The sequence below is a fragment of the Cavia porcellus genome, unplaced genomic scaffold (assembly GCF_034190915.1).
Source record: "Cavia porcellus strain 051 isolate PalLab524CR breed Dunkin Hartley unplaced genomic scaffold, mCavPor4.1 scaffold_6, whole genome shotgun sequence".
In the NCBI taxonomy this organism is placed as follows: domain Eukaryota; kingdom Metazoa; phylum Chordata; class Mammalia; order Rodentia; family Caviidae; genus Cavia; species Cavia porcellus.
Genome location: NW_026947489.1, coordinates 82,669,445 through 82,680,108, shown reverse-complemented (window position 1 = coordinate 82,680,108; position 10,664 = coordinate 82,669,445). Strand labels below are relative to the sequence as shown.

The window sequence follows — 10,664 nt, the reverse complement described above, 5'->3', positions numbered from 1 at the left end:
GATTATTCCACTCATGACATTTGATCTTTGTTCTACTTATCCCAAACCCCACAATGAAACCATTAAAAACCATCTAAGTAAACCACTATATATATATATATATATATATATATATATATATATATATATATAGTGGACTTTAAGACGAAGAATATTATAGGAACATCTAATGACAAAGAATTTTTAAAAAGCCAGATGTAAGCCAGGCATGCACCTGTAATCCCAGCTACTTGGGAGGCTGAAGCAGAATTGCAAGTTCAATACCAGCCTAGGAAATTTTGCAAAACCTGGGAACAAAATAAAATATTTATATGCCAGGTGCAATGGTGCATGCCTGTAGGCTCAGCTGCTTCAGGAGGCTGAGGGATCACTTGAGCCTATGAATTTGGAGCTAAGCTGGGGAACATAATGAGATCCTATTATGACAGACAGACAGGGTCCATGGAAGGTGTAACATTTTCTAAATTCATGAATGAAAGAGGAGACACTACTATGGAGCTTACAGAAAAAGATTTTAGAATTAAACATTGCTATTTCTTTTGGTTATACATCAAATTTTAAGAAGAAAGAGCACCAGGATCTAAGGATTCTGCTTAAATCTGTACACTAATAGCTACTGATAAAATAAGACTCCCAATTGATAGTTTATATGTTCTTCACCCAGAAGCAGTGAACTAAATGCTAGAGGTCTGTGCTCATCAGTGACTGTGGTCAAACCTGAGAAAATGGAAACAAATTTACAGATGATGCATGACTTCTAAGGCAGTGGTGAGGATCTGGGAAGTGCCAGTCAGAGGAGGGAAGAAGGCCAGATATGGGTAGGCAGACTGCAAGAAAAAACACCAGATCAAGTCCAGTATCTGGAGGGTTTAGAAAGGGAAGCTAGGCTATCCCTGGGTCACAGCACTCTGTAGAGTCCAAGTTCAGCAAACTTGCCCTCGCAGAGAAGGATCTAGTGCCCTGCAGGGCACAGCCAGTACCTCAGTGATACCCAGCTACTGGAAGAGGCACCTAACCTCCCTTCCCTGCCCGTTGGGAAAGGACTCAGGGCACCAGAGCAGCGTCTGAGAAAGCACCAGCAGGCCCTGGGGAAAGCTGTAAACAAGGAGATGAGATTCTGATTAGGGACTTGGATCTGGGCACGGAAAAGGGGAGTAGCAGAAATGAGCAGCGGTTATCAATGGAGAGACCCTGGGGGGGGGGCCGCCCCATTATTCCCACAAACACGGGGAGCGCTCTACCTGTGGGAAATCCTTTTCGGTACCCACCATTCATCATTTGGCTCCTGCAAGGGACCCTACCACCACCATCACAGTCAAAAGCTGCTGAGCTCTGGGAACCCTAAGGCACCAGCCCCGGCCGGAGCTGGCACTGCAGAGAGCCGGAGGGAAGCCAGCAGGAAGCCAGCAGGCGTGGTGCACGCACGCTGCTCCTGAACCTCATAGAAAGAACATTTAGCGGCTGCAGCAGGGTTTATCATGCAGGGCCGCAGCGGGGACCCACAGGGACCTCTAGGAAATCAGCAAAAATTTGAGCTGGGCCTAACCACACCGCACACCGCCCCCGGTTTAACTTAAGGGGTCCAGTGGGAAGATAGGCAGGCCGCGACCACAGAAATGAACCGAAGTGAAAGAGAACTGGGTCCGCCGCAGGGATGTGGGCCCAGCAGTCTGTCCAGATCCCTGAGGACTGACCAAGAGGGGTTCAGGAGCAAACTGTGGGCCCACAAAGGCGAGGTGAAAAAGTACCTTGTGGGCAGTGGTGTTCTGGGGAGTATGGAGCTGCATGAAAGAACCAGACCCAGAAATCCACCCAGACCCGCCACCACCACTCCAAGACTAAACTTTCCCTTTGTGAATGTAGGAAGAAGATCTCTCTGGCTTAATTTAGACTGCAATATAAATAAGACTGTGAGAGCTTGTTGATATTGTGTTCCTATAACTGTGGGAAGGGAGGTTAGGTGCCTCTTCCAGTAGCCTGGGTATCACTGAGGTACTGGCTGTGTCCTGCAGGGCACTAGATCCTTCCTTCCTTCCTTCCTTCCTTCCTTCCTTCCTTCCTTCCTTCCTTCCTTCCTTCCTTTCTTTCTCTCTCTCTCTCTCTTTCTTTCTCTTGTTGTTGCTCCCCTCCCCTTTCTTTATTTCTTTATCTTCCTTCTTTTCCTTTCCGTAAAAGACAACCTGAGCATCTCTCCTTGAATCCAGAACAATCGCTTCTTCAGCTTTAGTTAAAGCAAGTCCTGTTTCCATGTACAGATATATACTGAGCTGCCTATTCCATTTCCTTCTATCTTCAATTGGCTTTAAGCAATACGAATAAGGCTAGCTGAGGCACTGGTATGTAACCCTTAAAACAAGCCACAGTTTCCTGTTTCCTCCATCATGTTCCCTGTAAGCAGTTGAGCACAGTGGGATGGCAGAGCCAAACAGCTCCCGGAATGTCAACTGGGCACAAGCCTCAAAATAAGAAGCTATGATTTCCCAGGGCACAAACGTTTTCATGTTAGAAACTGAAGTAGCATCTCTTAAATTCATTTGTATGCTATCCTCATTGAGTTAGGCAGAGTGGTCCTTCTGCGTAACCTCTCCCTGCATATTCAGGGGTGCTTTTCTCATCACCTGGCTAGCTCTGCTCATATTACTCACATAATTCCTGCCTTAATGACTGCCAGTCATCCTCAAGCAAGATTAATTGCTCAGGTAAAATGGATTAAATCAGAAGCAAGCCACTCCCTTCTTTGTGAGATAATAAATCCTACGTAAGGCTTTGAATCAAGGCCTTTTGCTCCACGCATTCTCACCTAGACCAGACTCAGGACCCCTTAGCTGCCCATAACTTTCAATATGTCTAGTGTTTCTGTTCTCTCTGTGGATTGCACTGGAGGTGGTGAATTGGAATTAACTCACCAGGATTCCAATAATATTTCAGTGGGATTACAAATATAAAACTTCTCAGACCATGAGGAATATGAAAACGGGGATAGCATATGAATGAATTTAAGAGACTGCTGCTTCAGTTTCTGACATGTAAACTTCTGTGCCCTGGGAAGTCATAGCTTCTTATTTTGAGGCTTGTGCCCAGTTGACATTCCTGGAGCTGTTTGGCTCTGCCATCCCACTGTGCTCATCTGCTCACAGGGAATACGATGTGAGGAAACAGGAAATTGTTGGCTAGTTTTAAGTGTTACATACCAGTACCTCAGCTAGCCTTATTTGCATTGTATAAAACCAATTGAAGACAGAAGTAATATAGGGGAATGAAACTCCCGACCTACTCTATGTCCAGTATGAGTTCATGTTCTTTAAAATCGAAGAATGAATTTTAGGAACAACAGAGATTAAAAGCAGAATATTTTCATTGAGAAAAGAAAGCTTCTGTCTGAGAGACAGAAAGGGTCCCGAGTGGGTTGCCAGGGACTCTATCTTTTCTAGAGACTTTTATTGAGTAAAATTATGAGGTTAGATGGGTCACAGGTGGGGAAAAATGGGAATTTGCAAGGTGGGCATAAGGCGGGACAGAACTGTGGTCAACCAATAAGATTAATTGCTCAGGTAAAATGGATTAAATTAGAAGCAAATGGGAGAGCCAGTCATGTAGCAAGTAGGCAAGCTTAACAGCAGTGATCCTTCCTGTAGTGGGTTGGGATGTTGACTCTTGAGTTCCTCAGGGTGACAGAGAACTATTTGGACTGTGGATCCTTAGGATGTGGTTGTATTTGCTTTGCCTTTTGTCTTGAGATTTGGCCCACAGCAGGAGATGATTATCTCTTCCAAGGCTACAAGTTATCTGAACTTCTGTTCTGGCTCCTTTAAGGGCTCAGCACTCTATGACTGCCTATAATATTTCTAACTAACTCAGCTGCCTGTAACAGAAGGACGTGGCATAGCCAGCTCTGTACATATCAGTACATGGAAACAGGGCTTGCTTTAAAGCTGAAGAACAATTGTTCTGCATTCAAGGAGAGGTGCTCAGGTTGTCTTCTAAACTTTTCTCCTTCTATCTACCATATATATGGGAGATACATGGGTATGTGAAAAGTAGAATAAGAATTTTCAGGTCTTTAACATAAATAGTACCTTTCATGGATAGCCCTGCCAAAATTGTGTATAGCTAGCTGGTGGCATATTAACAGGTTCCAACCTTTTTACAGCTTCCCTCAAACTCCAGCTATACTTTTTTCTCTCTGTATCCCTTCTTACAGTTCCCCCAAATATTCTCTCAAACCTCCTCTTCAGCAGCCCTGTACTCTGGTTATAGAAATACTAATAGAGTTTATCCCCTCTCTCATTTGCTTATTGTTAGTTCTTTTTTCTTCTATTTTTTCTGATCTACACTCTTTTGTTTGTTTCTTTCTTTATCCTTCTCTCCACCCATCATATGCCATCCTACCTGGCAGTAGCCTATCAGAAGATGTCCCCTCCCCCAGCCAGTATACTTCAGTTTGTTATTTACCCAGGTAATAGTTTCTTTTTTTTTTTTTAATTTTTTTTGTCTTTTTCGTTTTCATCGGTACCAGGGATTGAACTCACGACCGCACACTTGCAAGGAAGGTGCTTATGCCGCTGAGCTAAATCCCCAGCCCCCCAGGTAATAGTTTCAGTTCCAGTTTCTGTTATTTTTGTTCTTAGGAACTGCTGGTTGCTGCGATGTATATAGCTGGTCAGTGTAAAAACCAACCCCAATTGGCAAGCCATCCTGCCTCTGTACTTCCTACTCAGTTATCTCATATAAGCCCCGGACCAGCAGAAATCAGGGCCTGATATTTTGGGAATGACCCCAATCAGTGCCCATCAACATAAAATATGCCCCCCAATTCCAGGTATTGTTTCAGTGCTTCTGTTTGCCATTGCAGTAATAGTATATTGCAGTCTTCATGAGTCATTAAACAAGGTGAAATTGTTAGAACAAGTTTTAATGTACACGTGGTCATGTTTGTTACCTGATATGGAGTTTGGGAATGGAGACCATGGTTGAATCTGTCGATGTTGATATAGCTGGTGGGGATTCTGTCCTCACAGCACAGTGATTCAGTCTAATCCTATCATGCTGAATAGATTGAAGGGTTATATAAATACCAAAACACAGCCAAAGCCCAGGTCCCACCACTGGGAAGCAAACACTAACTAAAGAGTTTTACATACTGGCAACAAGTGTTTTATCACAGTAACTGACCCAGAACTCTCAGCAATAATAGTAATAATTAATAATAATAATAATGATCAAAGCATGAGAAAATAAGGCAACAAAATGACTCTAAAAATGCTTTATTCCTCCAAAGCTGGTCCAGTAAATGCTGATGAGAAGAATGTAAAAAACAAAACAAATTACTAAAATTTATGAAGTGATAAAAGAAGAAACAACAACAATAAAGAAAAGATCATTAAGATGCTCAGCAAGCTCAAACATGCGGTTACTAAACAGATAATGGATTTAATTGATAAAATGATCAACAAGCCAATGAATAAACATTTCACTGAAGAAGAAATACAAACGGCCAATAAATATGCTAAAAACAACCTTCAGTATCTTTGGCCATTAGAGAAATGCAAATCAAAACACCTTGAGATTCCACCTTATTCCAATAAGAGCAGCCATTATCAGGGACTCACAAAATAACAAATGCCAGTGAAACTGGAGAAAAGGGATTTCTTCTATATTGTTGGTGGGAATGTATACCAGTACAGCCACTCTGGAAATCAGCATGGGGATTTCTCAAAAAACTAAAAATAGAAATTTCATCTTACCCAACTATCCTTCTCCTGGAAATCTTTCCAGAATTAAATTCACCTTACTGCAGTGTTACATGTATATCCATATTTATAGCACTAGCATTCACAACAGCTAAATCATAGAAGCAGCCTCTATACCCACCAACAGATGCATGGGTAAAGAAGATGTGGTACACTGGGGATTTAGCTCAGCAGCATAAGCGCCTGCCTTGCAAGCACACAGTCATGAGTTTGATCCCCGGTACCAAAAAAGAAAGAAAATGTGGGGGCCGGGGATTTAGCTCAGCGGCATAAGCACTTGCCTTGGAAGCAGGCAGTCGTGAGTTTGATCCCTTGCAAACAGGCAGTCGTGAGTTCGATCCCCGGTACCGAAAAAACGACAAAAAAAAAAAAGAAAGAAAGAAAATGTGGTATATATTCATAGCAGAGTATTAGCTATAAAGAAGGATAAATTTGAATATTTTTAGGAAAATGGATGGATCTTGAAACTATAATGTTAAGTGAAGTAAGTCAGTCTCAAGAGGTGAAGATCACATGGCCTCTTTAATATGAGAAACGGAATATACAAATGACTTAAATTATGAAATAAATAACCATATTTCTTAAAACAGGGAAGTAGACTACATAAATAGGAATGATATCTTATCAAGGAGAGACAGGAAAAGACTACAGAGAGAAAGGGAGTAAAAATAATCAAGATGCAACATGTATATGTAGCAAACCCCCAAGCTAATTGTAATACTATGTATCACAAACATGTACCAATAGAATAAACAAAAAGTATTATAAAGAATTGTAAATGAATGCATGCCAGCAAGTTAAATAGCCTCAACCAGATAAAATCTACCAAATCTTACTAAAAAAGAAAGAACATCTGAATAGAACTATGTGTGACAAACTGAATTGGCAATTTTTAACAACAAAACACACAGACACACACACACGAAAATGTTCCACAAGGAAAATTCCAGGCCCAGATAGCTTTACTGTATTTCAATCAAACATTTCTAGAATTAATAGCAAAGCTTTACCAACTCTGCCGAGCAACAGAAGCGAGAACACTGCCCCATTCGTTCCACTATGCCAGTGTTTTTATACATCATTGTTCTCAAAATTTTAGCCAGCATCTGGGGATATAACTCAGTGGCACAGCATCTGCCTGGCAAGCATGAGCTCATGAAGTCAATTCCCAGTACAAAAAAAGACAGGAAAACCAAAATAAAAAGTATAATTTTAAAGATGTAAAATTATTTTTGTCTACATACACTATGAGGTATACGTAGACAGTACCAAAGGATCTATAAAAATGCCTAGAACAAATAAGTAAGCTTAACAAAGTCACAGACTATGAAGTCAATATGGAAAAGTCATTTGTATTTCTGTATACCGAGAACAAACCATTTGAAATTGAAATTTAAGAAACACAATTCCGTAGAATAACATAAAAATATGGAATGGAAAAATTAACAAAATATGCAAATTTCAAAAATTACTGAGATAACAGTCTAGATAAAATGGAGTGTTGTAACATCTTCATGTGTTGACAGAATTAACATCATTGAGATAATCATCCTCAAAATGATCTAACTATATATGTAAAAATTCTCCACAGTGAATGTAATTGTACATTACAAATATATACTAATAAAAATACATATGAAGTAAACAAAACATCTGGGGATTTAGCTTAGCTCAGTTGCTTATGTGCCTGCCTGGCAAACAGAAGGTCATGAGTTTGATTCCCAGTAGCAAAAAAAAAAAAAAGAACAAAAAAAAACCAAATAAATAAAGTAAGTAAAACAAGCACATAAAAAATAAAATTTTGGAACTACTATAAAAAAATTATCTAAACCACCCCAGGCTTTTTTTAACAATTGAACAATTGATTGGAAAATTGACATGGAGAACCCTGGCCCTGTAGCTGCCCTCCCCCCGTTTCCTTTCATGCTGTCACTTAGGGTGGCCCTTAGGGATGGCTACCAAGCCAGGAAGTTGCCACTAATGCTTGGCAACTCCTCTGGGGTACATTAGGGAGCTGGAAACACCCTTGGAAGAGTTTGAGAGACACAGGAGGGAGCAGCAAAAGAGCTTAATGGATACCAAAATTTGGGGTAAGAGCTTATGGACCTGTGCGTCCCTTAGAGTTTCTATGGAGATGTAAACAAGATAAGTGAAAAACACATTGCATAAAGCTGGAGTTACAGAAGAACGTCAAGGCAATATCATGACTCATATGGAAAAAAAAAAAAAAAAAAAAGAAAGAAAGAAAATTGCAGTGCAGATGACCCGGTTGCTCCCAAGCCCACAAAAGCTAAAAGAGAAGCTAAATGGAGACACTGAAGAAAGGTATTCAGAAGAACTTCCACGTCTCACAAGAAGAAAGGTCTACCAAATGGAGATACTGACACATGTAGAAAAAAATCAAAACGAGTGACATCCTTAGAAATTTCTATTCATAAATCAAGTAATAATCAGCTAGAGGAAATGCTAGCTTGTGAACAGAAAGAGGGAGCCTTCTCCAATTTCTATATTTCTGAAGAGACCATAAACCTTCTGAAAGGTCAAAGGATAACATACCTCTTTCCTATTCACAATAAGACCTTTGGTCCTGTATATGAAGGAAAAGACTTAATTGCCCAAGCATGGACAGGAGCAGGAAAGACATTCTCTTGCCATAACCTTAGTTGAAAGTCTCCAAAGAAATCAAAAGGCAGTTGTAAAAAGCTAATCTTCAGGGGCTGGGGATTTAGCTCAGCAGCATAAGCGCCTGCCTTGTGAGCAGGCAGTCATGAGTTTGATCCCTGGTACCGATAAAAAAGAAAAAGAAAAAGACAAAAAAAAAAAAAAAAAAAGCTAATCATCAAAGGTACTCACCTTGTTTTGGCTCCGATAAATGAAATGACAACCCAAGTAACCAAAGACTTCAAAGATACAACTAGAAAACTCAGTGTGGTATGTTTTTATTGTGGAACATCATATCAAAGCCAAATTAACCATATTGATAATGAAAAATGTTACCCTCCAGCTGTTGGATTTTTCTCTCAATCCAGAAAGAATTACAAGGTAGAGAGTCCAAAGAGGGCTGAGCAAAGCATTTATTGTAGAACAGAAGCAGAAAGCATCATTTATTGTAAAGTGAAAGCAAACAGCCCCAGGCAACCTGACAGGGGACCCCAGTGGATTGCCCAAAGGGACGTTTTGTCTAGGAATTTTTATACCCCAAAATGACTACTTCTTGGCCCAGTTGAAATCAATATATGGAATTACAAGCAGTGAAGTTTGACTTGGAAGTAGGTCTTCCTTTTCCAGAACACTTACCACACTCTCCCTCTCTTAATGGGCCAGTGTCAGTCTGAGAAGTCCTTTTGTCTTCCCACAGGGTCCTGCTCATCCTCAACATTTGCTTGTATGCATCATGCTTTCCTGAAACTGATTGATCAGATTACTGTTGGGTTCCTCTTGTTACCTCCCTGCTTTGGTATTGACATCTTGGTTGGGAGCCCTGGTCATATCTGCAGAGTTGCCATCTGGATCTTTCTATACTGTTGCATGTGGCACTTGATGAAGTGGATCAAACGTTAGATTTAGGTTTTGCTGAACAAGTTGAACTCATCCTTGAATCCTACAAAATTGATTCTGAAGATAATCTTCAGACCCCACTTGTTTTGGCAACTTGCCCACGGTGGATACACGAAGTTAGTTCCACAAAAACACATGAAATCTAGATATGAACAGATTGACCTTGTTGGGAAAATAATCCAAAAGCCTGAAACTACTGTGGGACATTTGGTCATCTGGTGCCACTGTTCTCAGAGGCCAGTAGTTATTGGAGCTGTCCTTCACGTCTACAGTGGATCTAAAGGGAGGGATATTATCTTCTGTGAGACCAAAAACAATGTAACTGAGATGGCCATGAAATCACACATAAAAAAGAATGTCCAATGTTTACATGGGGACACGGCACAGTCACAAAGAGAAATTACACTGAAAGGCTTCAGAGAAGGTAGTTTTAAAGTTTTAATGGCCACCAACGTGGACATCCCTGTGGTTGACCTGGTGATTCAAAGTTCTCCTCCACAAGATGTTGAATCCTATGTTCATCATTCTGGAGACATGGTGGGAGCTGGTGGGGCAGAGATTTGCATACGTTTTATCAAACAGAAGAAAAAGGTCAATTCTAAGATATGTGGAGCAAAAAGCACGAATTACTTTTAAATGTGTGGGTGTTCCTTCTACAATGGACAGTAAATTCTAAAAGCATGGATACTGTCAGGTCTCTGGTTTCTGTTTTTTATGCTGCTTTGATTTTTTTTTCCCAATCACCAGCTCAGAGATTGATAGAAGACAAAGGGGCAGTGGATGCCGTGGCTGCAGCATTAGCCTGTATTTCTGATGCATCAAGTTTGAACCACATTTTTTGATCACTTCTGTTAGGGGATTTGTGGATATGACTCTAGAAATCCCAGAAGAACTATAGGATGCCAGCTGTTCTTGGAAAGAACTTACAGTAGTAGTTCATTGTCCCAAATTACCAGGAATACCTCCTAAAAAGAAATAGAGGTGTTTGCTTTGATGTTCCCACAGTTAGGGTCACAGTGGAATGATTCAGACGGGCTACTCTCAGCTCCAAGCCAAATTACTTGAAACTGAAGAATATTATGATGGAAACACATGTTCTAATTCCAGACAGAGAAGTACTGGTCAAGTAGCAGAGTCGGCCAGTTAGCTGGTCAGGTGGCCAATCGAGGGTCCAGAAAGGTAGATGAAGCTGCGGGGAAGTTGGTCAGGAAGTAGACAAGATGGCAGAAGATGAAATGAGAACAGAAACTGATCAAGAAACAGAAGCCACAGATTTTTTTAAATTTTAAAAATAGATTAAGATAAAAGAGGACATGACGAAACAGGTCAGAACAGAACAATTTAAGCAACATAGTG

The 10,664-nt window shown here is 40.7% G+C and overlaps 1 pseudogene; it reads left to right on the top strand.

Annotated features, from left to right (window-relative positions):
* Positions 1-8,010: 8,010 nt before the first annotated feature.
* On the top strand, positions 8,011-10,150 carry LOC100725561 (ATP-dependent RNA helicase DDX50-like; annotated as a pseudogene).
* The last annotated feature ends 514 nt before the right edge of the window (positions 10,151-10,664 follow it).